This window comes from Pleurodeles waltl, chromosome 6 (assembly GCF_031143425.1).
Source record: "Pleurodeles waltl isolate 20211129_DDA chromosome 6, aPleWal1.hap1.20221129, whole genome shotgun sequence".
Lineage (NCBI taxonomy): Eukaryota > Metazoa > Chordata > Amphibia > Caudata > Salamandridae > Pleurodeles > Pleurodeles waltl.
Genome location: NC_090445.1, coordinates 494,547,622 through 494,571,480, shown reverse-complemented (window position 1 = coordinate 494,571,480; position 23,859 = coordinate 494,547,622).

Sequence of the window (23,859 nt, the reverse complement as noted above, 5' to 3'; positions counted from 1 at the left end):
CGGATTCGCGTCGATCTTTTCTCCGCACGGTGCTCGGTGCGTGTATTTTTGTCCTTAGGCTGCCAGCCTCTCCTTTCAGGGTCCCAGGAACTGGAAGGGCACCACAGAGCAGAGTAGGGGTCTCTCCAGAGACTCCAGGTGCTGGCAGGAAGAAGTCTTTGCTATCCCTGAGACTTCAACAACAGGAGGCAAGCTCTACATCAAGCCCTTGGAGATTTCTTCTTCAAGATGGAAGGCACACAAAGTCCAGTCTTTGCCCTCTTACTCAGGCAGAAGCAGCACTGCAGGAAAGCTCCACAAAGCACAGTCACAGGCAGGGCAGCACTTGTTCCTCAGCGATCAGCTCTTCTCCAGGCAGAGGTTCCTCTTGATTCCAGAAGTGTTTCTCAAGTTTGTAAGTTTGGGTGCCCTTCTTATACCCATTTTAGTCTTTGAAGTCACCTTTCTTCAAAGGGGACTCACACCTTCTTGTGAAATCCTGCCTTGCCCAGGCAAGGCCTCAGACACACACCAGGGGGCTGGAGACAGCATTGTCAGAGGCAGGCACAGTCCTTTCAGATGAGAGTGACCACTCCACCCCTCCCTCCTAGCAGAGATGGCTAATCAGGAAATGCAGATCACACCCCAGCTCCCTTTGTGTCACTGTCTGGTGTGAGGTGAAAAACAACCCAACTGTCAAAACTGACCCAGACAGGGAATCCACAAACCAGGCAGAGTCACAGAATGGTTTAAGCAAGAAAATGCTCACTTTCTAAAAGTGGCATTTCCAAACGCACAATCTTAAAATCAACTTTACTAAAAGATGTATTTTTAAATTGTGAGTTCAGGGATCCCAAACTCCACATGTCCATCTACTCTCTAGGGGAATCTACACTTTAATCATATTTAAAGGTAGCCCCCATATTATCCTATGAGAGAGAGACAGACCTTGCAACAGTGAAAACAAAATTGGCAGTATTTCACTGTCAGGACATATAAACCACATTACTATATGTCCTACCTTATCCATACACTGCACCCTGCCCTTGGGGCTACCTAGGGCCTACCTTAGGGGTTCCTTACATGTAAGGAAAGGGAAGGTTTAGGCCTGGCAAGTGGGTACACTTGCCAAGTCGAATTTACAGTGTAAGAATACACACACAGACACTGCAGTGGCAGGTCTGAGACATGATTACAGAGCTACTTATGTGGGTGGCACAACCAGTGCTGCAGGCCCACTAGTAGCATTTGATTTACAGGCCCTGGCACCTCTAGTGCACCTTACTAGGGACTTACTAGTAAATCAAATATGCCAATCATGGATAAACCACTTACATACAATTTAAACAGGAGAGCATATGCACTTTAGCACTGGTTAGCAGTGGTAAAGTGCTCAGAGTTGAAAAGCCAACCGCAACATGTCAGAAAAAAATAGGAGGCAGGAGGCGAAAAAGACTGGGGATGACCCTGCATAAGCAAAAGTCCAACACGACCCCCTACCAGCCTAAAGCCAGGGGAGAACAATCAATACCTTGATGTACTTCCCTGATTGGGGCGATAGAACAGGGACCCAGGCCCACAACAGCAGGGGCATGTTCCAGTTCTACGCCTTCCTGACTCCAGTTGGATCCCTCTGTCCATACTCTCAGGGCCCACTAAGCTAACCCATGGGGAACCCTTCTCCACATCTACAGACACCATCTGTGCAACACCTAACTTTACTTTGCTCACAGATGTATTGCAATGGGCAGATAGTACCACCAGGGCCAACACAGTGGTGTTGCCCACTCCACCCCCGGGGTGTGACTCTCGTCCTCCCCCCCCCAGGGGCAACTCTGTCCACCAGGACAGCAAGCCACAGTGGCCCCAGACAACTGTCAGGGATGAGAGCCCGACCTCAGGCCTCTCTAACCACTGTGACTGGGGAGAGTGGGGGGTGGTAGCCCCAGGTGCCTGGCACCCTTTGACCACTCTCTCTTCCACCAGGTCAGGGATGACAACCTGACCCTGGTCCTCCCCTCTGGGGCTCTGTAACCTCCCTGCAGAAGCGGCACCCCCAGAGTCAAAAACTGTCAGGGTGCTTGTAGAAGCAGTCCTGCACAATTCTTCCACCAGTGCAGGGATGTTAACCTGCAACTGATCCTCCAACCTGGGGTCTGTACCTTCAGGTTGGACCAGGGCCAGGGGTGAGGCTTCCCTCCCCCTGCCCTCTCCTCTGGGGTCCTGAACCACCCAACTAGGAGTGGCCCCCCCAGAAGACAACATGGTAGGGGCACTGTTAGCAGTAGCCCCTTCCTCCAGGTCAGGGGGGACACCCTTAACCTGGCCTCCCAATCCAGGGTCTGTACCCACAGACTGGATCACTGCCTGGCAAACCAGGACTTCCTGGGGGGCATACCTACCCCCTACCAGGTCAGAGTTTACCCTCTGAACCTGGTCATCCAACCCAGGGTCACCACCCTGCGGTTGAACCACTGCCTGGCACACCAGGACTTCCTTGGGAGCACACTTACCCCCCATCAGGTCAGAGTTTACCCCCTGAACCTGATCATTCAACCCAGAGTCACCACCCTGCGGTTGAACCATTGCCTGGCACACCAGGACTTCCAGGGGGGCACACTTACCCCCCTCAAGGGACACACTGTCCCGAAGGGCCACACAAGAGTCTGGCTGGCGCAGGTCTCCTGACCTCTGCCCATCTGACAGAGTCTGGATTCCCCCCAACCCAGAAATGGTCTTACCAAGGTCATTCATGGGGGGCTCTGCTCTCAGAGCTGACCCCTGACCCTCCAGGTTCTCCACTGGGGTCCGCAACCCCCTCTCAACCCTCTGTCTGGACTTCTGCACCCCCTCACTAGGAGTGGTACTGCCAGACACCAGAACTGGTGGGACGCTGGCTACAGCCGCCCCCCCAAGTTCTCCTGACACTGTGGGGTCTCCCTCAACAGATGGCCCTATGGTACAGGCTAGGCTCCCCTCCTGGTGTTCCCGCAGGGAACCCTCCAGGACCTGGGACCGGATCTCGGGCACCTTGGGCCTCAACCCATCCCCATTCCCTCTCCTCTGAGACTGGACATGGGGTCCCTCACCCATCCCACTACACTGGGACCTACCTGGGACACTACAATCCTTCCCTACCTCACCTGGTTGGGAACTACCTAGACCACTCCTCTCAGGAGCACCCCCAAATGCCTCTTCAGACCCTCTGGTACTCACCCAGAAGTCTGCCTCCATTGTAAGCTCCCTGGGGTCAGAGAACTCACACTCCACCTGGTGTTGGCATAGCTCTGGAAAATAAGGACTAGACATATGCTCTCCAGCAATTACATCACTCAGCCCCTCACATGAATTAACCAAAGTACCCTTCACCCAACCATCCAGTGACTCTGCCTTGAAAAAGCACCCCACATCACCCTCCTGAGACTGGTGAGACAGTACCTGACTGTCCCTGACACTCAACCCACACTCTTCTGGGATGTTTTCACACTCCATAACCAGGACTTCTACCTGGGGGGAACCCCTCTCCCTGTCACTCTCACCTAGAGTCAGTAGAGTGTCCCTCCCACCAGTAGGAATATGACTCCCCATGCCAGTTCCCCAATCCACCTCAGGGACCCTGTGCATCACTGGAGCTACCTCATACCCCTGACCCTCCTGGCGTGTGTTAACTCCCTCCTTCAAGTAGGGCACCACCTCTCTGGGCATGTGCACTTCTGCAGCATCACTGGATATACAATTGTTGCTGCCACCATTCCAGCTGGACTCAGCCCTCATGACTTCCAGCTCTTTCAATTTAAGCTCGTAAGCATAAATCATTTTTTTAATCTCTAAGTTCCTCCTCCTTTCTTCCAACTCCCAATCGAGCTTTTTCAGCTCCCATTGGTACTCCCTCTCTGCCTGTCTGTCCTGTAACTCTTCAGGAGTCAGACCCTTGGGTGACACCCTGCCACCCCTCCTGGGGACCCTCCCCCCAGGCGTAACAGGTTCCTCCACTACACCACTGTGTATCCTCTGCACTTCCCCACCCATATTCTCCTCCTCTGTGTGCCCTCCAGCCTTCTTGATTGTCACCCAAGCCCTCTGTGCCTGTTGCAGCTCCCCCTCCCTGGTGGAGCTCTCAGTGGGACAGTCAAGATCTTTAAGGAACTGTTTCAATTGAGAAACTGAGTACTCCTTCAGTTTCTCCATTTCAAACACAGCTCCAGCTGTTGCATCTCCAGATTGAGACATGATAGTCACAAGTGCAAAGTTCCAAAAGGCAGAAAAAAATAATTTCCCAATGAAGTAAAAAGAATCAGTCAAGGGATCAGCAAAATCATGGAAGTAGAATAAAAAGAGTCCTTAAGAGAAAAATCAAAAGATCACCAAACAAGTAGTATGTGGTCACGTAGTGGTCTGAGATCAAAACAGTAGTGTACACTTAATTACTGTATGTCAAGTACAAATACAAGTCCAATCCCGACCGCTGGTCACCAATGTTAGAAATGGGGTCTTTGGTTGACAGTCAGGTTACCCCCTGTTCAAGCAAGGACCCTCACTCTAGTTAGGATAAAAGAGAATCACCCTCAGCTAACCCCTGCTTACCCCCTTGGTAGCTTGGCAGAGCAGTAGGCTTAACCTCAGAGTGCTGGGCGTAAAGTATTTGTACCAACACACACAGTAACTTAATGAAAACACTACAAAATGACACAACACCAGTTTAGAAAAATAGGAAATATTTATCTAGACAAAACAAGACCAAAACGACAAAAATCCAACATACACAAGTCAAGTTATGATTTTTTTAAAGGTTTAAAATAAAAAGAGTCTTTAGGTAGTTGTAACACCACACTAGCGCTGCTAGCGTGAAAAATGTACCTGGTTTGCGTCAAAAATAACCCCGCACGGGCGGTGTGCGTCGAAAGTAACCCTGCACGGCTGTGTGCGTCGAAACCAACTCGGCACGGCGGTGCGCGTTGAAAAAGCCAGCCACACGACGATCCGAAAGTCCCGCGGCGCAGGGTGCGATCTCTCAGCCTCCGTCAGCGATGCTGCGCGTCGTTTCTCCTGCTCCGGGCGTCGGTGTTTCGGTCGCGTTTCCTGCGGCGTTGTTTCTCAGCTGCGAAACCGGCGTCGCGTCGTTTTCTCAGCCGCGATCGGATTCGCGTCGATCTTTTCTCCGCACGGTGCTCGGTGCGTGTATTTTTGTCCTTAGGCTGCCAGCCTCTCCTTTCAGGGTCCCAGGAACTGGAAGGGCACCACAGAGCAGAGTAGGGGTCTCTCCAGAGACTCCAGGTGCTGGCAGGAAGAAGTCTTTGCTATCCCTGAGACTTCAACAACAGGAGGCAAGCTCTACATCAAGCCCTTGGAGATTTCTTCTTCAAGATGGAAGGCACACAAAGTCCAGTCTTTGCCCTCTTACTCAGGCAGAAGCAGCACTGCAGGAAAGCTCCACAAAGCACAGTCACAGGCAGGGCAGCACTTGTTCCTCAGCGATCAGCTCTTCTCCAGGCAGAGGTTCCTCTTGATTCCAGAAGTGTTTCTCAAGTTTGTAAGTTTGGGTGCCCTTCTTATACCCATTTTAGTCTTTGAAGTCACCTTTCTTCAAAGGGGACTCACACCTTCTTGTGAAATCCTGCCTTGCCCAGGCAAGGCCTCAGACACACACCAGGGGGCTGGAGACAGCATTGTCAGAGGCAGGCACAGTCCTTTCAGATGAGAGTGACCACTCCACCCCTCCCTCCTAGCAGAGATGGCTAATCAGGAAATGCAGATCACACCCCAGCTCCCTTTGTGTCACTGTCTGGTGTGAGGTGAAAAACAACCCAACTGTCAAAACTGACCCAGACAGGGAATCCACAAACCAGGCAGAGTCACAGAATGGTTTAAGCAAGAAAATGCTCACTTTCTAAAAGTGGCATTTCCAAACGCACAATCTTAAAATCAACTTTACTAAAAGATGTATTTTTAAATTGTGAGTTCAGGGATCCCAAACTCCACATGTCCATCTACTCTCTAGGGGAATCTACACTTTAATCATATTTAAAGGTAGCCCCCATATTATCCTATGAGAGAGAGACAGACCTTGCAACAGTGAAAACGAAATTGGCAGTATTTCACTGTCAGGACATATAAACCACATTACTATATGTCCTACCTTATCCATACACTGCACCCTGCCCTTGGGGCTACCTAGGGCCTACCTTAGGGGTGCCTTACATGTAAGGAAAGGGAAGGTTTAGGCCTGGCAAGTGGGTACACTTGCCAAGTCGAATTTACAGTGTAAGAATACACACACAGACACTGCAGTGGCAGGTCTGAGACATGATTACAGAGCTACTTATGTGGGTGGCACAACCAGTGCTGCAGGCCCACTAGTAGCATTTGATTTACAGGCCCTGGCACCTCTAGTGCACCTTACTAGGGACTTACTAGTAAATCAAATATGCCAATCATGGATAAACCACTTACATACAATTTAAACAGGAGAGCATATGCACTTTAGCACTGGTTAGCAGTGGTAAAGTGCTCAGAGTTGAAAAGCCAACCGCAACATGTCAGAAAAAAATAGGAGGCAGGAGGCGAAAAAGACTGGGGATGACCCTGCATAAGCAAAAGTCCAACAACAGCCTTCTGCCCTCCTAGGCAGTAATGTGAATGCCACCCAGGCTCAGGAACAACAGAAGCCTTCTACAGGGAGAGGTGTTATCCCCTCTTGTAGGAAGCCACTCAGAGGGTTGGCAAAGCCACCTTTACTGGGCAAATGGCAATTGCACTCCTGAAGGATTGCCCCTTTGTTCAGGTAGACAGACTTGTGGGTGGAACAGAGAGGGAGAACCAGTGGCCAAACCAGTTATCCCGTGGGCCTGTAGCCCACAGGTAGCCACATTTCTAGGGTGGGCAACCAAGCTTCTTACATCCAAGGAAGGGTTCAGACGTCTTGACTTTTGAGGTGGCAGAATAGTGCACTCTTGGATTGTTAGAAACCACACTTAGACAGAAGTCATTACTGGGAGTTATGCTGGTAGAAAATTGACTACTTACATCATTATCCTCCCAGAGCTCTTTCTGGGTGCATATGTTGCACCCCTCACACCCCCAACCTCAAATCATGTCAGAACTGGAATAAAAAAAACAAAGAAGGACTGCCTTGCTGACCCCAGGACCTGGCAAGAGAGGCTGCACCGACTGCTGGGCTGCACCTGTGGCACCATTGCCTAGCAAAGAGAGAACTGTGCCTGTGGCTCCTGGCTTATGGAGAAGTCCCTCTTGAGCCCTACACCAAAGTAGTGACTCCAAGGGTCAGTAGGCTGGCCCCCTGGGACCAGCACCAGGGCTATCCAAGCTGAAGAGGCTCGCTCCATCTAGTTAATAGTTACATTCTTTGAATTTCCTCTGACCGCCACTGGGAACCACAAGAAACCAATCCTTGATGGCCAAAAGTTGCACTTGAATCTGCTAGACCTGGGAGTGTCATCTAAGTCCAGATTGGTCACCAAAGAGGAACATCAACCTTCACCAAAGAATACTTTTGGCCCCACTGTGTATGGAGATTGGTAGCCCAGCTGCAGCTGGCCTTCTCCTGCCTCAAGGAAAGCCTGGAGGCACCCTGACCCCTGTGGCCAAATCACTGCTCCTTACCTTTGGAGCAAGGAGTAACTGGAAGGCCACCCTGTCGTCCACACAGCACCCAGAGTATCATTCAGCATCAACCATCCGCAGCATCAGGAACACTCCATTGAAGTCTATGGCGAACTTGTGTTTAGTTGTACCAAGCAATTAAGAAATTAATAACCCCTGAAAAACCACCAACTCCATGCTGAGAAAAAGTTTCAAAACGTTTTGCCAAGTTTTATTTACGGTAACAGTTTTCCAGTTTACTGATTTACAGTAAAAGGTCACAAAGTCGACAAAGATTACAAAAAGATTGGAAAAACTTTTTGCTGAGTCTCAAAAAGATGGCAAACATGGAAATCGACTTGGCCATCCTGCTCACACTGATTATCAACAATTTGATGGCGCTGTGCCTGAACAGGAGAATCCGTCTAGGGATCACTGCCAAGAAAGAGGAACTGAAGATTAACTTTCAAGAGCAATTACCTATGATAGTGGGGATGAAGATGGTGGCATAGATCTCTTTGAGGAAGAAGTGGAGGGGGACAATCAGAGTGTGCCCCCCACAGTTTGTTCAAGGCATGCCTCCACATCTAGAAGTGAGAAGAGCTCCTAGAGACCCAGCTTAGCCTCTTTGGAATCCAAGAGGGAAACTGGTCCTAGAAGAAAGACAATTGGCCATGGAGGAGAGAAGGGTCAAGCTAGAACTGAAGTGCCCCCAAAAACATGGTGGCAGCAACAAAGAAAACAGAGGTAAATGTGTGGGGGGGAGGGTTGCCTATGATCATAGGTTGCCAAAGGGTATGGTGCCAAAGTATACTGAGGGGGAGGATATAGACAAATGGCTATAATCCTATGAGAGCACTCTCAGGATGAGAAGGATGGATGCGCACCATATGGTGGTAAAAGAACACATACTTACACATTGTACCTCTGATAAGTCACACTAGCATCTGGTAGACTGTAAGCTGTCTAGCCCTAGAGATCCAGGAAAGAAAGCTGATGAATAGATACACCCTAGGGTGCCCAAGAAGTCTCAAGGTGGTGACCGCAAAAAAGGACACCCCCCTTCAGGGGAAAGACGAGGCCAAGCATAAAAAGTCAGATACTCCCCAAAAAAACAGAACCACATCACATTCAAAGGGAAGGGGGGGACCTGGGAAAGAATTTTGACCCTTCAAAGGCTGGGGTGTGCTACAACTAAACAACCAGGGCACAAAAGGGGAGATATTGTGTGCACCAAGAAGTCACCATATCAAAGGCACTGCGGGATGGGGGTAGACGTTTTCCCTGGGGATTATAAGTGATATACTGATGCCACTTTAGTTTCCTTGGGTGGGGAGGAAGTTGAACCCTTGGCCCACTGGCCTGGAAGTATGGAGTAATACATGTAGTGGTATAGAATCAATAGGGTTGAAGTCCAGGCCTTGAGAGATACAGGTGCATAACCATGGTTATGACCAAGCTGGTTTCCCCAAGGAAGACCATACCTGATCAGGTACACCAGATACTTAACTCTGACAATGTTATAACGTCTTACCCCGGAGCTATGGTAGACTTTGAGTGTAGAGGGTTTACTGGCCCTAAAAAACTAGCTCTGTCCCCTGTCATCCAATCGGAGTGTCTGCTAGGCAATGACCTTGAAACTTCTGCACGGGCAGAGGTGGAGAGAAAGATTCATCTAGCAACACTGGGTCTCCCGGAGAGGGTATCTGTCTCCACTAGAACACAGAAGGTCTTAAGGGAAAATCAAGGGATCCTGGAGCCTGGAATAATGGCTCAAAGCCCTTCATCCAAGAGAAAGGGCAGGACGTCTGATAAGGCCACTTCCCAAAGTCCACAGGCCCTGAGGGGGTGTAACCTGAAGGGGGAAGGTCTGATGTTAGGACAGAGGCTGCTTCTTTGGAGGATTTAGACCCTCCATTAATAACTTGAGCCATGGGCAAAAGATTTGTAACTCTCGTGAGGGCCTGAGACAGCTGGCTGTCAGACAGGTGGAAGGAGATGTCACTGAAACCCATGAGGTATACTCGAAGGAGGGAATTCTGTATATTGAGGCAAGGAACACCAAACCAGGGGGCCACCAGGAGAGTGGTGATCCCCTAACAGTACATATAATTCCTCCTTAACCTAGACCGCAACATCCCCTTATCTGGACATCTGGGGAAAACCAAGACCTGGGAAAGGCTGGCCAATCGCTTATACTGGCCACAAATATCAGAAGAGGTGAAGGAGATGTGTCACTCCTGTGTCCCTTGTCAAGCCAGTGGCAAGGCAGGTGGCAAAGTTAAGAATTCCCTTGTACCACTTCATGTGGTGGGACACCCTTTGAGACGATGGGGTTTGATATTGTTGGTCCCCTAGACTCACCTACTGTCTCTTGCAATAGGTTCATCTTGGTGGCAGGGGACCATGCTGCCAGATACCATGAAGCTATTCCCCTTAGGACAGTTACTATTTCTGCAGTGCCTAGAGTCCTACTTGGCATCTTTACCAGGATTAGGGTCCCTAAGGACGTCATTTTGGTTAGGGACACAAATTTCATGTCTACTTATCCGAATACCAAGTGAGATGATTGTTGAGTGACTTATAAAGTCCCCAAGTAAATGGTCTTGTAGCGATACTCAATAAGACCATGAAAGGCATGATGTTGGGTGTACCTCGGAAACTTAAAAAGGAATATGATGTTTTCCTATCATACCTAATGTTTGCATACATGGTTTTGTTCCTCAAAAAGAAGTAGGTTTCAGTCATTTTGAGTACTCTTTGGCCACCCTGTAAGAGTAGGAGTGTGCAGAATGGTTCATTCAGCCCGTTGAATGGTGGAATCTGTCGACTCTGCATTAAAGTAATGCAGAGTTCCAGCCAAATTCTGGCAATTGCCATGTGGTGGACTTTTTCTGTGTGAGGCTCCAGAAATGCAAGCATGACTTGGCATCCCCTACAACCATTTTCTAATGTAGGCAGTCTCAAATTGTTGCTATGAGAGGGCTGCTTCTTGAGTAGATCTGCTGCTGCTTGAGCAGAGTTTCTACTGTAGCAGCAGCAAAATCTATCCAAATGGCTGCACGGTCTTGTGCACTACATGGTGCCGCTCATGCGGATTTTTCAGTGCTTCTCACACTACTGGTGCTAAATTGCAGTGTGAGCAGTGCAGCATTAATTCTGCCACCTGTTGGCAGAACTCCAAGAAATCTTGCACAGTTTTAATGTAACTCCATGGAATTGCAAGTTCTGCCCACCCCTATGTAAGAGATCCCTCAAGTTTGGTGAAAGAAGGTTGAGTGAGACTTCTTAAATAATCCAAAAAAGATGTCTTGGACTATGTGCTAACTCCAGACTGGCTGAGTATATGAAGAAAGCAAACAGAAACTTGGAGGCCAGCCAGGAGCTTGTCAAGTACTGGTATGACTAGAAGTCCTCCATAGCTGAGTAACAACCTGGACAACTGGTGTGGGTGTTAGAGCTTGTGGGCCCTGGGGCCCTACAAGACAAGTGATCTGGGGCTTATCCTATCTTTGAAAGGAAAGGTGAAGTCAATTATCTGGTGGACTTAGGGACCCGCAGACACTCTCACATGGTGGTAGATGAGAATAGGCTTAAGCTCCATCATGACAGAGTGGATATTACAATGCTAATGGTGAACAATGTAGGGAAACAGGAAGAAAATTACCTCTCTCTGACTTCATGTCCACCAATGTCGAAGATTGCTCAGTGGAGAGAGGAACGTCTCTTCCACTTTGACAGAATAACAGCAGACAGGCTGGTACAACCTGGTGAGTCAGTTTGCTGGTCTCTTCTCATTGACCATAGGTCTGACAACTTGCTGTGCACACAATGTAAGATTTACACACTGTAAGACTAGGTCAAACCAACCAAGCATTAAAGCTGAAGTTTCCAAGATGTTAGAATTGGGGGTGACTCAACCCTCTAGTAGTCCATGGGCTAGCCCAGTAGTTTTGGTGCCCTCGCCATACTCCAAGGGAAGATAGTCAGATGTGAGATTGCATGTGGATTATAGGAGCTTAAATGCAATCCCCAAGATACTTGCCCCATTCCAAGAGCTGATGATCTCATTGACAAGTTGGGTGTTGCAAAATATCTGAGCCCCTTTGCCCTGACAATGTTATTGACAGGTAGCCTTCCCGAAGTCCAGAAAAGGTCTGCTTTTGTAACTCTTGAAGGCCACTTTGAATTCAAAGTGATGCCCTTTGGGCAGCAAAATGCACCTGCCACCTTCCTGAAATTAGTGTGTGTAGTATTCACAGGTTTGGAAGACCTTAGTGTAGCTTATCTGGATGATATTGCTGTATTTAGTTCCACATGGGAGGATCACCTGGTCCACCTCACGGAAGTGCTTCAAGCACTAAACAGGCAGGGCTGACTATCAAGGCAAGCAAGTGCCAGATAGGGCAAGGTTCTGTTGTGTACCTGCTAGGTAGAGGACATGTACTGCCTCTCCAGTCAAACCTCCACACAATTCTGGCATGGAAAGCGCTAAGACACAGACCCAAATCAGAGCCTTCCTTGGCCTGACTGGGTATTACAGAAGATTTGTCAAAGGTTATGGTTCAGTGGTAGCACCTGTGAAAGAGCTAAAGTCCCAAAAAAAACAGCCAAGGAAAGTCATCTGGTCTGACCAGTGTCAAAAGGCATTTGATACCCTAAAGGAAACTTTGTGCCCAGCACCTGTCCTAGAGGCACCTGATTTTAGCAAAGAGTGTATTGTTGAAACTGATGCTTCAGGACATGGGATTAGGACAGTACTGTCACAGCTGAATTACCAGGGCCAGGATTAACCAGTTGCCTTTATCAGCAGATGACTCCTCTTCAGAGAACAGCATTGGAGTGCCATTGAGAGGGAAGCCTGAGCTGTGATTTTGCCCAGGGTACACAGGCCATGTAGGGCAGTGTCGCCAGGGATGCAGCACTAGTTTTGCCGCACTGTGTGTGACAAAGTACAAAATGGCTCAGAGGTTGCCACTGCAGCCTGGAAGAGCAGATTTAAACTGTTAGATCGACTTTAAACCAATGACAAAGTCTCCACGTCCTTTAACAATATATATGTCCCTCCTAAAGAAGGCCTATGGAGCCCTAAGGCAGGGAGCTGTATATTATTACAGAGGGCATTTACTTTTAATATGTTTCCAAAGCAAAACGTCCAAATTATTTTTATTTGCTGTGGAGAAGTTAGTAGCCCCATTGGCTAACACAGAGTTACTGGCTGCCCCCCATCCGTCTAACATCTGAATGCAACTACTAAAAAAGGTATTTCAAGGTAGCAAATCAATTGTGGCATTAAACCTAATTTGATGCCCAAGCTGAATTTAATGTCACTTTTAAAGAAGGGGAACTTTGAGAAAGTTTGCGTTCTGTTTCCCTGTTTGTCCAGGGGCATCGTACAGTTGCTGGCCACCAGACAGCTTTCTGCCCTCCTGGTGAGTAGTGGGTATGACTCCCAGGCTTAAAGACAATAAAAGCCTACTACAGGAAAAGGAGTTACCTCTCCCTTTCAGAAAGCCACTCAGGGTGTTGGCCCAGAGGTGAAGCCACCTTTGGTGGGAAAATCGCGATCATAATCCTGAAGGGTTGCCTCTTTGTGCAGATTCATAGGATGGCAGCAAGTTAAAGAGGGGAAACCAGTAGTCAAACTGTTTTTTTCATTGGTGTCTATCCCACAGACAGTCGCATTTCTAGGGTGGGCTACAAAACTCCTATCATTAAAGGGAGGGTTCAGATATCTTGAGAGTGTGAAGAGTAGTGCACTCTGGGATTGATAGATGCCACATATAATTGGAGGATCGACACAAGGTGGGAGGGATCGTGGTAGCTCATTGGCTAGTAACTGTACCCCTCCAGACCACTTTCTGGGCATAAATATGGCACCCTGATCCTCAGATCACATCAGAACTTGAGAAAGGACCAGAAAAGGACTGCTCTGGTGACCGCTGACTCTGGCAAGAGAGGCTGCATCAACTGCTAGACTGCACCTACTGCTCCTTGGGTTATCAAAGAGAGGACTATGCCTGCCACTCTTGGCTCGTGGAGAAGTCGCTCCTGAACCCCAGACCAAGTGAGTGACTCCAGGGGTCAGTTGGATGAACCCCTTGTTTCTCCACCAGGGCCATCGAAGCTGCAAGTCAGTGGCCACATTCTTCAGATCACCTCTTCAAATTACCTCTTTGAATCGCCTCTGACCGCTGGTGGGCAATCCTAAGAGAACAATCTTCGATGGCCAAAAGTTTCATTTGAGCCTGTTAGACCTGGGAGTGTTTTCTGAGTGAAAATTCGTCACCAAAGAGAGCCACCAACCTTCACCAAAGGACACTGCTGGCCCTGTTGTGTAAAGAGATTGGTAGCCCAGCCACAGCTAGCCTTCTACTGCCTCAAAGAGGACTTTGAGGGATTCCCAAACCCTGTGGCTGAAATCAGCCCACCTTATCCTTGGACCAAGGAATACCTGCAAGGACATCCCTGTCGACCACACAGAATCCATAGCATCTTTTAGCATCCTCAGATTCCTGCATCTCTAGCAGCGGAACTATCCATTGAAGTCTACTGTGTTCTTGATGTGAGGAAATTGACTTAGGACTGCTTTGCCAACCAGGTAACTGTCCAAATACTCGTTACTGGCCCCCCAACCTTCTCTCTGTAGGAACTGGTCACCCCACTTGGGCTGGAGTAGCTAAGCACAACTCTTTCAAACTTTTCAAATGTTTCTAAACTTTACGGTTAACACTTTGAACTAAAAAGCTGAGATTTATGTTTTACTTAAAAAATCTAAGTCTCCAAATCCTCCAGTGGGTTTTGCTCAACTTGGTGTCTCAAAATTCATAAAATACAATATATTTTTATAAAAAGGTGTTCTATTTCTTTCATTTTGTATGACTTTCTTATTTCGTTATTTGGTGATTCTAAATGCTTTACACTAGCTCCTTTGTTTAAACCTTGCTGCTAGAAGCCACGGCCACCCAGGTTTGAAATAAAGGTTGTACAAATGAGGTTGATTGGACCAACTACAGTTTTGCCAGTGTATTACATGGTAAGGTCGCACATCCATACCAAATATTACACAAAATTATAAAAAAATTCTCACACTGGTGCATTAAAAGGATTTAAGGGTGTCTCCTGCCTGTATAGGAATTGCATACTTAAAACATGCTACCTATTATAATTTCAACTTAACTAAGTTAGAGTGTCTATCCTTGTGCACAGAATAAACAGCACTACCCAGGATAAGTTATGATACACCTCTGGATTCATAAGACTTTAACCTAAACATGGCATGACGCCACATGTTTGTCTTCAGCAGTCACACTTATAATAATATTTTGAGCTCATAGATTTCTATAAATCTGTAACCCTTATACATATATCCAAATACTTTTGAATATAGATAACATAAATTCACAACACATCCTTATCAAAAGCACAAGTTAAACAGCTTTAGCAATTTCAACAACACATTACAATGCAATGCATTTTTTGAAGCATGCATGTAACACAATGCATAGCATGCTGTTCATTGCACTCAAAACAAATTATTTCAATCCAAATCATTTATCACAGGACAACACATTCCTGACTTGTTTGGATTGTGGAAGGCAATACACCCGAACCTTATTTAGGCTCACGTAATTAAAATCCTGACAACATCAACAGGTACACCAGCATTAATTCAAATGATTCCTGGATACTATCTTAATTCTGACAATTGTAAGGTCAACATTTTTCATTTTAATTATGTAAGCTAATTAATTATGCACATTTATGCATAATTAATTGGCACAATTGACCACCATTTTCTTAACTGAAATTCAGTGAACACTTATTAAATAAACTAAAAGGGTTGAGAAGCAAGATCAGAGCCATCTGAGTTTGAATAGACGGCAGCCCTGTGCCATCAAAGAAAACGTTACAGGACAAAATTCACAAACCATTAATATTTATTCACATTTAAAAGTCATTACAGAAGACAAAAAGTACTTAGTCAAATATAAATCAGCAACAATAATGCATGATAATGCAAATTTGCAAGAGGAATGAACATACAGTCAATTTCCAAAGCAGGTAAATAGAACAAAAGTATAGTTCAGCAAGATGATTAACATAAACCTGCTCAGTTCAAAAGTCAAGGAAAGTCTGACACACATCCCAAAAAGGGAATACTTGAAAGGTTTCAGGCAGTGAAAACTACACTCTGGAGATCTTACATTACAAGGATGTACTATTAGGTTAATTTTTAGATGAGCCAATAATGTTTAAAGAAATTATGATATACCAAAAAAGAAACATTTAGGAACACATACTCTCATGAATAATTATTATAAGGCATTCATAGGAAATGAAGGAAACAACATGACATAAGTACAACAAATAAATAAGCAATGGGCAGTATAGCTGCTTAGAGCAGACTCAGACAAAGAGACTTGAACATGTTGCAAATATAGAAACATTCTTCACATGGCTTCCTTCTCTAGGAACACAAATTGTTATGTTTCAACTTGACAAATAAACTGCACCATGACATAGATTATATTTCACTTTTTTTTCGGAAAAGGAAAACCTAAAGAGAAACATGAGCATAGGAAACACATTTATTTATATATATATATATTTTTTCTTTTCTTTCTGTCACTGTAAAATAAATGCCAAAGCAAGCTGACTTTGGTCCCGTCCTGTTATCAGAAGCCTAGTTATGCTACCTAAAACTCATTTAAATCAAGCATTATTTTCTGGTAATTAAAAATCAGCTGACACAGCGGTAGTGCCTCCATTAGGGTAGACGAGCATCACTCACCATTCTGCCAGCAAAGCAAATCTGAACAATAAAATGGTAATAAAATGATTATATTACCATTTTATTTTCGGTGCAGCGAGCCAGCCAGAGCCAAGAGTTGGGGCAGGGCCATTACTGCTGACTGGCAGCAGAAGAGGAGGAGCGGTGCACAATTAAAGTTTAATGTGCGCATGTCACTTTAGCCGGCTGTCTTGCGACGGCCAGCCCGACATGCACACTTCAAACCTGTCCACCCCGAACTGTCTTAGCTGGGTGGAGAACAGTGACAGGCCTCCAGTGCCTGGAAGAGCACTGAGCCAGCCCACTCCAACTAATCCTCTCCAGATCCAGGACTTGGGATTGGGAGGGCAATGAAGAAGAATGGGTGGACCATGGAGGAGAGGAGGGTTGTCCAGGGTCTCCCAGATGTCTTTGAGCTGGGTCTGGGTATACTAAATGGTCTTATATGGGTGTGCCATTCTGTGTCCTACATTTAGCTGTGTATTTTTAGAGGTTTAGACCCAAAGGCTTGATCCTTTCTGATCACTCTCTACCTCACCCTCCTTTCTCTTTGTCTCATTGTAGTCCTTCCCAACTTCACACTCCTTTCTCTCCACTTCAGCCTGCTGTTCTGCTCACCTCATCGTCTACATTCTCCTACCTCACTCTCTTCTCTCTTAACTTCATCCTAATCTCAATCCACCTTATCCCCCTGTTTCCCTGCTTTGACCTTCTTTCCCCACATTGCCCTCACATTTCTCTCTTCTCACCCTCCTCCTTCCCCCTTATTTTAATTTCTCGCTCTCTCTCAACCTCACAATCCTCTCCCTGTGTGGCAACTTACTCTCACCCCTGTTCACCCTTCTAGTTCCAGCATACCCTTTTTTCTTCACCTCACCCTTTTCTCTTCTCCTCACCATCCCTTCTCTTCCTCAACCTTCTATCTGTTCCTCGCCCTCCTCTAATTCTTGTTCACAAGCCAATCTTTCCAATTCACCCTCCTTCTCTTCTCCTCATCATTCTCCTCCATTTTTTTTCTCGCTATTCTTCCTCAGCCCCTTCCCTATAACACTCCCATTCCTCTGCTTCACCTTCCCTTCCCTCCACCTCACCCTAGACTCTCCACCTCACCCTTGTGTCAATCCCCTTTTACTGCTGCGGCCTATATGGTAATGATTATGTTTATGTAGAGGAATGAGGGGTGTGCATGTGACTGTGTGGGTCCATGGGTGTGCATAATTGGGCCTGGCATGTCTGCATCCCTGTATCTGTTCTTCAATGCTAGAGGTCCACATTTTAAACAGTGGGAGAACTAAGGCCTGGGTCATATAGTGCATACTCAGGAGTACACACAAAATCCATAAAGACCTGCGGCCATGTGTGCCTTAACTAAATAAGTGATACAACAATTGAAAAAATTATCAAAGGTGGTGACCTAAGCAAGAATACCAAACCAGACATCAAATATAACCCTTTTTCTACCCTTATCTGTTCAATGTGCCAAGAGTGCAGCTTCCGAGGTCAACAGCTAGACTTGTGATTTTGAAACTGTGAGAATTTGGGTTCTTGGTCAAAAAGCAACCAAAAACCTTGACAGGGTGAGGAACAAGCCAATACCAAATTAACCTGTGCTCCACTCTCTAGTATGTTGGCACAGAGCAGTCAGGCATAGCTTAGAAGTTTAATAAAGTGAAAACACCACCAAAAAAGGATCCCACACCATTTCAGATAAACAGAGTAGCATTTAATAGGTAAAACAAGACCAAAAATGACAAAAATCCAACCAGTAGAACCTGAGTTATGAATTTTTCAATACTTAAGGTTAAAATAGCCTCCAAAAGCATAAAGCACCAACTGCGGCTATCTGGTCACGCTGGACCGGGTCAAAGTCACACTTTCAGGCCGACCGCGATGACACGCAGGTCGGTTACAGTCACCAAGTTACACCCACTGAAGTTTACCTTCTCATAGTCCATATGCAGGAGTCTCGTTCACATTGGAGCGGGCCACGAGAAGCAGGGAGAGCATCACAGCAGCTGCTGGCATAGCGCGAAGAAAAGGCCAGATGGCATGGGCAGGCATTGCTGGAGCTTTGCGTTGGCGGCCACTGTGGTGGTTGATACTGGAGTGTGAAGATTCAGGCTTACAGAGCTTCACGCTGAATCACGGTCCGGGTGGCAAGGTCTCACTGTGAACAGACCCATTTGCATGTGTGAAGAGCCCAAATGCTTGAATTCAGCTCTGTGAGCCATACCAAGGGTCCAGGGTCTGAGGAGCTGCACTTGGGGGTCAGGCACTTGCTGCACCTGGGTCCAGGGGCAAGTGCAAGATGTTGGGAAGCCTTTTATGTCCTTAAGGCTCAGATCAGGAGGCCAGTAGACTAGCCCTTGGAGACAGACTTCAGGCACCAAAAGGCTACTGCAAGAAAATACCAACTTTCTAAAAATGACATTTTTTAAATTGTAATTTAAAATTTGACTTTACCATGAATTATTATTTGCAATTACAATTCCAGATACACCAATCGTGAAGTGGTTACCTGTTCCCATACTTTTTGCACGTGTACTCTGACTTCTTGCCCCTATTTCAACTTCTGTGTATTGGTGTAATGGCTCTGAAAAGCCCCGAGCCCTGATTAACAGGACTCAGGGGGTCATTACAACATTGGCGGTAAAAGCCGCTTACCGCCGTGCAGAAGACCGCCAATACACCGCGGCAGCGGCGGGAGACCGCCACAGCTATTATGACACACATCACGGAATCCGCCGAAATTCAGACACCCACACAAGTCCGCCACACCAAAGGTCAGCGATAAATATGCGGAACCAAATCCTCCACGCCAACAGAAACACGCCCATGCTATTACGACCCACGAATCCACGCAGCGGTCTTTCAACCGAGGTATTCCATTGGCAGTACACACCGCCGCGCTCAAAATACACACACATCTACAAAACAACGCCACATTGGACAATTCCAAATACACACACCTGATACACATACACACACCACTCCCACACACCCAACACCATATAAAACACACACCCACATGAAACACAAACCCCTACGACCATAAATTAGAGATGAAGGCCAGAGAGAGACAGCGCAGAATAGATAACACCATCACACAGAGGCACACTACACCATCACCCACACAACATCCATGCACAAAACACCACATACCACTACACTCACCACACTCATCAACACATACACCACCCCACACATCACACACAACACCCCATGTCACGCCAAAGACACCCCCGCTTCTCCAAGGAGGAGCTCAGGGTCATGGTGGAGGAAATCATCAGGGTAAAGCCACAGCTATTTGGCTCACAGGTACAGTACACATCCATAGCCAGGAAGATGGAGCTATGGCAAAGAGTAGTCGACAGGGTCAACGCTGTGGGACAGCACCCAAGAAATAGGGAGGACATCAGGAAGAGGTGGAACGACCTACGGGGGAAGGTGCGTTCCACGGTCTCCAGGCACCACATCGCGGTACAGCGGACTGGCGGCGGACCCCCACCTCCTCCCCCACAACTAACAACATGGGAGGAGCAAGTCTTGTCCATCTTGCATCCTGAGGGCCTCGCAGGAGTCGTTGGAGGAACGGACACTGGTAAGTCAAATCTTCACTATCATATCCCCCACCCTACCCGCATGCTATCACACACCACCACCCTCACACCCTCCCCTATCACCCTAACTCCTCACTAATCTACCCATAACACCAACCACCCATCCCAACCCCAAGACCTGCATGACAAAACTAAGCATGGACACCCATCACTAAAGCATGCCCATTGCACAGACCCACAACACCCCCCAACCATCACCACACAAGCCCACACACAGGAATGCCTGCACTGGGGTTCACGCACACCCAACCATTGCACACCATGAAACACACACATGCAATAATCATGTAGTTATACCCCCGCAGGAACCCGAAGGAACGTCACCACACCAGAGGGTCCAGACAACACCACTCCACCCCCAGAAGAGGCCCACAGTGACGACAGCAGCTCTGCCCTACTGGATCCTGATGACCAGCCCGGACCATCGTGGGCCTCAGGACAGTTGGTTCCCCTTGCCCAGCCACAGCCCAACACCGAGCTTCCACCCTCTGGTAACCCCAGCACAGCACCCACCCTGCGGGCCCATACCTCCCTACCCAGGACAGGAAATCAGCGGTGTGTCCACCACTACAGGGCACCCAGGGTAACCCACCACCCCAACAACAACAGGGACCTGGGGGCAGTGGTAGTGGGCACACGGTCCAGGGGACGGAGGCACAGGAACACCGGGAACTGGGAGGGCTGCTGTGCGACAAAGGGAGGACAGGCCAAGGGAACCCACTCTCCACGAGGCCCTATCCTCCATCATGGGAGCATACCACCAATCCCAGGAGACGATGGCAACGGTCCTGGACAAGTTGCAGGAGACCCTGCGTCTGCAGGAGGAGCAGTATTTGGGGTTCAGGGAGGAGCTCAGGACCATCGCCTCCGCCCTGGGCACCATCGTAGGGGTGCTGACGGACATTCAAAAGACCTTGAGGGACACCGTGGCACTCCAAGGGGCCCCTGACACTAGCCAGGACGATGAAATGCCCACCACCTCCGCCGGCGCTAGTGGACAGGACGCCCCGCCACAGCACCACCACACCAGCACCCCACCCCCTGCAGACGGACAACCACCACGAAAGCGGGCCCTGAGATCCAGGAAGAGGACAGAGCAAGATGGCAAGACCCCTGCCAGGAAATAAGACCACCCTGATTGTCCCCCCACTGTCCCACTTTGTTACCCTGTCCAGATTGGAACTGCCCCAGCTCCACTTCCAATGGCCAGATGTGCAGTGTACCTGTGAGACTAATAGTCAGGACTCTGCCATGGACATTCTTCCACCATGACCTCTTCCCATTTCACAACCCCCCTATATTTTTATGCACTTCAATAAACACCCTTGAAACCTCAATAATATTGGAGTCAGTCAATGATTGTGAACTTTGTATTGTCAATTACAGTGTTAAAAAAGGTTACCCATTGGAAGGTCAACATACAAATGTCACATATCACAAGCCTTTCAAGGGTGCAAGCTGTTGACACGTAGGTTACCACATTACTGAAACTGAAATGGAAGGGGACAACTCAGTTACCAAATAGGGAGTGAAATGTAGGTAGAGGATAGAGGTAGACGTGTGAAATGTAATATAATGTGAAACATGAAATTGTACTCACCTGCGTCTCATTGAAAATATTGCTGTATGACTGACTCCTTGTTGTCGTTTTCATCTTCATCAGCTTCCTCCTCATCACTGTCCACAGGCTCCACAGGCTCACCCGCTGTAACAACACCGTCATCTGGATCATCCTCCTGCAGAAAAGGCACCTGGTGTCGCAATGCCAAGTTATGCAGCATGGAGCAGGCGATGATGATGTCGCACACCTTCTTCAGTGAGTAGAATAGGGACCCACCTGTCATATGGAGGCACCTGAACCTGGCCTTCAGGAGGCCGAAGGTACGCTCGATCACCCTCCTAGTCCGCCCATGGGCCTCATTGTACCGTTCCTCTGCCTTGGTCCTGGGATTCCTCACTGAGGTCAGTAGCCAGGACAGGTTGGGGTAACCAGAGTCCCCCAATAGCCATACATGGTGCCTCTGGAGTTCACCCATCATATCAGGGATGCTGCTATTCCGCAGGATGTAGGCGTCATGCACTGAGCCAGGGAACATTGCATTTACCTGCGAGATGTACTGGTCAGCCAAACAGACCATCTGGACATTCATCGAATGATAACTCTTCCTGTTCCTGTACACCTGTTCATTCCTGCGTGGGGGACCAGAGCTACATGGGTCCCATCAATGGCACCTATGACGTTGGGGATATGTCCAAGGGCATAGAAGTCACCTTTCACTGTAGGCAAATCCGCCACCTCAGGGAAAATGATGTATCTCCTTACGTGTTTCAGCAGGGCAGACAACACTCTGGACAACACGTTGGAAAACATAGGCTGGGACATCCCTGATGCCATGGCCACTGTTGTCTGAAAAGACCCACTTGCAAAGAAATGGAGCACTGACAGCACCTGCACGTCAGGGGGGATTCCAGTCGGATGGCGGATTGGTGACATCAGGTCTGGCTCCAACTGGGTACATAGTTCCCGGATTGTGGCACGGTCAAACCGGTAGGTCACGATGACATGTCGCTCTTCCATTGTCAACAGGTCCACCAGCGGTCGGTACACCGGCGGATTCCGCCATCTTCCAATATGTCCCAACTGACAGTGCCTAAGAAGGGCAACAGCAAAAAAACTGTCAGCATTCCTCCAGGTATGTACCCACAGTCACACACAAGACTACACCAGACAATTAACCCATCCGGGAAAGGTTTTGAGTGTAGGCCTCGGTATGTGTGATGCAGTAGTAATTGAAGCCATGTGGGCCCCTGAAATGGCGGCTGCCTGACCTCTAAACTGGGACAATGGAATTGTGGGGTAACTGCGCTGGCATTGGACACCGTCGCAGTAGGCGGTCGTAGAGCGCGGCGCAATGCTGCATTGGTTAGCATTGGACCCTATGCGTCCCAGGAGCCAATGAACAGGTGCGCTGGTGGTGATGATGCGCCCTGCCGCGGACGTCACCGCCGCGGATGTCACCACCATTTTCTATCTCTTCAATCACTAGATACCTGACCTTCGACAGGAGAGGACCTACACTGCTAGTGCTGCTGTGACCTCAGTCTGGAAGCGACGATGGCTGCTGCGTCTGGGGAAAGGGCCCCTGCCTTCACTGCACAGGAGTTGGAGAAACTTGTGGATGGGGTCCTCCCCCAGTATACGCTACTCTACGGTCCTCCAGACAAACAGGTTAGTACACCGGGAGCAGGTTGTATGGGCTAGGCCTGGGTGGACAGGGCTGGGTGGATGAGGGAAAGGGGCAGAGTACATAGAACAGTCATGCATGGGGATGAATGGGCCACAGGGATAGAGTTGGGAGGGGGCCAATTTTCCTTGTGCATGTCATGTAGGTCAGCGCCCACCAGAAGAGGGACATTTGGCGTGCCATCGCCAAGGAAGTCTGGACCCTGAGGGCCCACCAGAGACGGGGCACCCACTGCCGGAAGAGATGGGAGGACATTCGCCGCTGCAGCAAGAAGACGGCGGAGGCTCAGCTGGGGATGGCCTCCCAACGTGGGAGGGGTGCCCGTCGCACCATGACCCCCCTGATGTTCCGGATCCTGGCGGTGGCCCACCTGGAGTTGGATGGGCTCTTAAGGACATCACACCAGACACAAGGGGGTGAGTACAACCTCATCCTATGGACTTTGCGTGCAGTGGAGCTGTCTGGGTGGGGGTGGTGGGCTGTGGGTGTCCCTAGGCCAGGGCGAGTTAGGTAGGCAAGGCCCCTCCGTTATGTAGGCCATGTGGCACTCTACCCCAGCTCAAAAAAAATGCTAATTGATGTATATTTGCCCCTTTGCCATCCATGTGGGCAGATTTCTACC